Raw genomic sequence first — 6,439 nt, forward strand, 5'->3', positions numbered from 1 at the left:
CGTAGCAACTTCAGTGGATGACGCGTGCGAAGGATCAATCGAATCCAAGTGCACAATTCAGATTTTAAAATACACGCTTTCAAGTATTATTCTCCAACCATAATTAAAAACCTAAGAAAGAAGGAAGTAAAGATGAAAAATTTGGTAAATTCTGCGAAGCTAAACGACTAGATGTTAGAATAAAAAAAGCATATATATATATATATATATATATATATATATATATATATATATATATATTGCACAAACCATTGCTTCAAACTATTCCGTAATTACATAAGAAATGCGATTACATAAGAAAAATATGCAAATATGTGTATCGATCGTTGTATACTAATCTGTCTTAATCGATATACAATTTATTTATATATTTATGCGATACAAATGCATTTTTCCTGCAATGATATTTTAATTATCTCGCATTCGATTTCATTCTATGTGTCGTATAAGAAATAAGGCAAGAAAATTTCTTTCACCTCGAACGCTATAACATTTTCCTGTCGATCGTCTTAATCTTTCTCCCTTTTTCTCCATCGGACAATACAGGCTATTGACGGAATATTGTTCCTTCCTGGAACAATTCGTACAAGACAAGCGAGCCGTTGTATTCGAGAGGCATCTATGCACGGTACTTTCTTGAGCCGTCGATCCGGCCAGATATCTTTCTAAAACGGCCCTGGCCAATGGCCAAAGTGCTTCGAACGCGTCAACCGACATCCACGAGTGCGGGGGATAATAGGGAAAAGTCACGGGAGCTTTGACTCTATTCTTGATGGATCGAATTTTCATGCGAAAGGTATCTAAAGTAATTACTACCAGCGTCTTCTTAAATATTAAAATGACAAACACATTTTTACAGTGCATGTTTCACTTATATTTCGTGGTATAAATTTTCCATACGACCAAGGTTTTGTTGCATTACACTGTTTGTACGATAGGTAAAATGATTTTTTTATGTCAATATGTAAGACCCTCTTGCGTTACGTATTTTCTATACAATGGATTCTTTATAGTACTGATTTTCTATACGATGTTTCTTTTAACTTCTATATTTTTCACGCGATGAATTGTTTATGATAATTAAGAGTTTCTGTCTAATGATTTTTTAATACTATAAATTCCTCGTGCGATGTCTCTCGCTACACCATAGCTATATTTAAGCTCTATGAATACTTTTGTCCTTGTCATACTCTTCCCCTTTTCCGCCTCGGTGTATTTTCTTGCCTGTATATATTAGGCTATATAATTTGCAGTAGTTCTATCTCTGCAACGATATTATTTTTATCCGATCGTTTCAATCTCAATTTTTAAGCTGATACTCTCCGTAGAATTACACAGTATTCGCTTTGCCTTTATGCGCCTACCTCTTGCGAGCGAGACGAATAAATGAATAAAGAGATCCATGCACGTTACTTCGCAGTTATAAAATACACGCGCTGTTGCAACAGCTGCTTAAGATGCGCATAAGATGTCGTGCGATTATTTCAATTACTTATGCTTTTCCTATATCCCTCCATCTTGGTTGCAAGGACACTCCTCTTTTTATTAGCACCTTTGTGCAAAACACGCCGCTATTACGATCCCGTTTCTGAACCGGATTTCTTCGCTTTTTCCAGCTCACCAACGACAAACCCGAAGTCCACGATTCTTTTTTTTTTTTTTTCAAATCAAGTATTTGCAAAAATATCTCGATGATTAGCCTAAGACTATCCTAAGTTGCCGAATAATCTAGAAACGTTTAAAACACAAAGGTAATAGATATATGTTAGATAACGGCCTTTCGAAAATATCGAAAATAAAGAAATTTATCATGACTATAACGACACAAATACGTAAGTACATAATTTCATAGAAATACAGAAGCCTGTTTACTTACAAACATTCAACGCAGAGGTCATTTCACGATTACAAGAAAGAAAAGTGAAAATTAAGGCTAACGCTGGACCATTAGCGTCACAAAGTATCCTCCGTCGAGAGTTCCTCGAGACACTGATCACCTCGCTTCGAGGGATTCGCATCAACGATTTGCCGCACAATTTCCGCCACGATGATTCTCCAATAAGCTCGTCGAAGAATTTACCACCTATCCACGTAAGTACGTTGCAATACAAACGACATCGTCAGCCAACCGATCGACGAGGGTAAAAATGGCGGCGTGACGGCCGAACGAATTTATTTGCTCGCGCAACCCCTCGCGAAGAGACCCACGCGATGCTTTACGATCGCGGCAACGTTTTCGAAGCATTACATTCCTCACGCGCCTACACACTCTTCTCTCTCCAGGGCACCGAGGCCGCGACTTTTAGAAGCTTCGTTTTCTACCTCCTACCGATTTTCTACACTCTACGTTCTACGAAAGCTACGAAACCTACAGAGAAAGAGAGAGAGAGAGAGAGAGAGAGAGAGAGAGAGAGAACCATACATGTTGCTCTCGAATCGAGACACACTCGCTCCGCGTGAATGTATTTATAGGGATAGTATACACTCGTGTCACGTGTACACGTGCAGCGGATTTATGCATGTGCCGCACGCACCGATGGAAAATTATTAACCGACCATTTCTCTCACGTGACTTCCAGCCACCATTTTTTACGGTCAGTCGGAGCTGTTTTTCGTCGAGGAACATTAGGTTGAAAGAGGTGAAGAGGGAAATGTAAGAAAATACGAGTAACTCGATCCACGAATAGATTTTGGTCGCCTAACATTTACTTCAATCGTTCAAGAAGATCCTATTCGTGAATTTATAAAATATCTTTCTTAAGTCAAATATCTTTTTTCTTTTATTTTATTTATCATTCCTGTTCGGTTCACTTAAAGGTGACCTCGCCCCCTCTCTTACAACACCTTGACTCACGCGTGCCACGAAAATACACATCGACTGCCTCGATCTTGAAATTCTAGCTATATCAATGAAATAATATTAGAATAAAAAATTTAGAGATCCGACACATCATACCATATCACATGCCGCGCACAATTCAAATTGTAATACAGCACAATTCTCTAATATACATAATAGGCAGTTACTTACTATTCATTAATCGATTTACTTACATCTACGTTAGTCTATACCTATAACCGATATAAGATACTACATTAACATAGTTATTTCTCTATATTACATATTATCCGATCTGAAAGATACAAGGAAAGTTCAAACTTATAATATAAGCGATTCATCCATAAAAAACGATTACGACAAATTTGAACTGTTCTTGTATTTCGTAACTTCGATTCTTATACACATATTTTAGCATAAAGCTAAAGAGTTAGCTTTTACTAGATCATATTGAAATATACAATCCATAAAAGGAGCACGCTTTTAACGACACCGATTGCCAGTCGTTTCGAATTCAGTATAGATCAGATTCGAACAACGACAATATTCAAGTAAAATTATCCCAGCCCGACGACAATTCCAATCACGTTGATTTCGGAATCCTGACGACATCTTTACCTGACAGTATTAGAAGGTTCAACTTCAATCTAATGCTGCCCGGTAAGATGTGAACAGATACTCCGTCCGATGTTTTTAGCTTTAATCCACCATCCTCAGAGTTCGTCCCTTGCCCTTTTCGTATCTTTCTTCGTCCATTCGTTTCGTCCACGTTGTTCTCGTGGCTCGTTCCTTTTTTTAGCTCGTTCTCTTCGCTCTTTCCTTTACCCTCGCTCACTCCTCCAACCCCTCTCATTCTCTCTCTCTCTCTCTCTCACACACACACACACACACACACGCCATCCTCTCGCTTTTTTCTTTCTCCTTCTAAGAAACAATCGTGGACCAACACACGTTTCCCGTTACCGAGTGCCGTACTTTCTCCAAGTTGGCAATGGTCATTGGTCCGTTGGTAAAGAAACAACTAAATGTGCGAAAAAGTGGTTCCCAGAGATCTCAGAGATTACGATAAAGCGCGTAGAAGTCACTGGCCGCTTTATACGTTTAGTGCACCGAGCGTAAAAAAAAAAAAGCGGCGATGCCAAGGTGCGAATAAGTGCGGTAAAGAAAACGTGCAGGGAACTAAAGAAAACCGTTGGAGGAGTTGGGAAAGAGCAGGAAGAAGCAACTATTATTCATTTACGATTGGACTGTTAGCAAGAAGGGCGTAGACGTTCGTTATTAATTTTGTATAGTTGGAGCTTTTTAAAAGCGTTCAGGACTGTTAGAACGAGGACAAGGATGTCGAGCGAACAACATCTTGCATGGATCGTCTGCCAAGGAAAGGATATCGATAATGAATACACAGAGGATATAGCAAGTCGAGAGAAGCAACATGGCTGCAAATAGCTGCAAATTCTCACCAAGCGCTTACGATTAACCTATAGTATAGAATCTGCTAACCACATTTCGCGTTTGGGTCAAGTTCAATACCTAGAGGTCGTCGATCGTAAAATCTCGTCGAACTATGAGATCACGACGGTTGCGTCTCTTTTTCCACGTGGAATCGACCCAAGATACGCCGAAGAATGTTCCTCTGCTTTTTCGTTCTTTTCCTTCTTTCCTTTTCTTTTCGAATAGATTCGTTTGCCAAGCCCCATTACCACGGGAGATAGCATCGTTCGGATAGAAGGCGAGCAGGGTGGAGACGAGGGGGTTGCCTGCGATGGTAGGAGGGGCAAGCATGTTTTATGTAATCACCAACCGACTCTGCGGGGCTTGGTATTAATACTGGTAATAAATAAACGCCGTCAGGGAGAGACTCGATCCTAAGGCATCTTGCTGTGCTTCGTCTGCCTCTTACCTCCTCGCTCCACCCTTTTCCTCATACGCATGGGCGTCGCAAGACTTTTGCACGCGGCATAAAATCACACCAAATCCATACTATAATCTTATTTCTCCTTTTCTTTCCGATGACCTTCAAACTTTTCCTTTTTTTATGTAATATAGTATCGACACCGTTATGCTGCTCGCACTTTTCAACACATAACAACGATTACATTAGTCTTTACATAAGAGTCTACTGCTCAAACGTTAACTAATTTTTCATGATAAAAACACAGTACGTATCACTGTATTCGGTTTTCACGTGATATTACGTTTAGTTTGAAGTAAATAGAGTTGTCGTTTAATAATGCAAATACGACGCCTATGGGCACGCATCCACTTTTCTCCTATTCATTCCCAACCATCCGTCCACATTACTCCTTCTCTGTCTCTTTCTTGCTCAACCGTATGCATGTACCTACATAATCGAGGATGACTTTAATACTTAAACCAACCGAATAATACGCGAGTTTATATGCATATATGGTCATGAGGTCGAGTGTACATACATCCAATGTCACCGATTTTCTTTAAAGCTTTCAATACGCTATTGATACAATCCGACGTTGCCTATGTTATCGACACAACCAAACACTTGTGCCAACGGTCGTGACGGAGTATTAAGGCAAGTTTGTATTCAAGTTTTTATACCCACGATTATGCTTTTAACTTGTTAATTCGCCTTTTTTACTCTCGCCACTTTTTGCTCTCGCACGTAGCATAGTAAAAACGTCAAGATAAATATTTCATTCCCTTTTATTCTAGCTCGTCTGTTAATCTCAACGATCATTTCCTCGATTTTATTAAACGTATGTATATTATTTCCGTGGCTAACGTAATTTCACGTATGCAGGAGCTGCATTCGACATAAGCAGCTTCTCTTTTTTCTCTCGCAGTATTCAGAGCCGCTTCTTCTGTAAATTTACATTTCCGCGTATGTATCTGGCAACCGGTTTTATGAAGCGACTCACGGTATGCAACTTAAGTAGGGATTTTTCTTCCTACGAGATATTCTTCTGCCGTGGAAAGACACGAAATAACACGATCATGTGGAGACTATATTTTATATAACTAATGCCATATCTATATAAACTTGAAATTATTTAGAAACCGTTTAAAAACGATGGTAAATTTTAACGTTCGAAATTTAAAAATTCGAGGATTCAACAAAATTTAAAATGATCGGTGTTTCGATAAACTTCTCTTCGTTATGCGCAATTGCTAAACTAATATTTGTAAGGTCTGTACTGGAACGAACTGGAAATCTCGGCAATTCGCGATTCTTCTCTTCTTTCCTTTGTTAGTCATGCAAGCGCGCACGCGCGACGGAATAGAAAAGAGAAAGATAAAAATGAAAGGAAGGGGGAAAAAAAATAAAAATTCTCTGGCAACCAGTCATGCCATCCGTCGCTCGTTATCGCACGACCAGTTGTATCAACGTCTCCGCCTTTATGCAAATGGCCGAAGGCTAATATCCATAATGAGCATTAATATGTTCTTTTTTTACTTAAGGATGGCTGGTCTTGTTCACCAAGGAGCAATCGAACGACGTCCTGCGCGCAAAAAAGGAATAAAAAAGTTTTTCGATACGCTATTCCGCGATATGATGGAGTAATTTCGTGGGATACAGTAAAATTTAATCGATGCTGCCGGGAATGCCAATTCTCTCCCATAATT

The 6,439-nt window shown here is 39.3% G+C and overlaps 1 long non-coding RNA gene across 1 annotated transcript; it reads right to left on the minus strand.

Moving 5' to 3' along the window:
• Positions 1–1,539: 1,539 nt before the first annotated feature.
• On the minus strand, positions 1,540–2,501 carry LOC132906904 (uncharacterized). Its single transcript, XR_009658061.1, has 2 exons — positions 1,877–2,501; positions 1,540–1,728 (listed from the first exon to the last, which is right to left on the minus strand). It is a non-coding gene; the product is annotated as an uncharacterized LOC132906904 (long non-coding RNA).
• Between the last annotated feature and the right edge of the window lie 3,938 nt (positions 2,502–6,439).

Source organism: Bombus pascuorum, chromosome 5 (assembly GCF_905332965.1).
Source record: "Bombus pascuorum chromosome 5, iyBomPasc1.1, whole genome shotgun sequence".
NCBI classification, from domain to species: Eukaryota; Metazoa; Arthropoda; class Insecta; order Hymenoptera; family Apidae; genus Bombus; species Bombus pascuorum.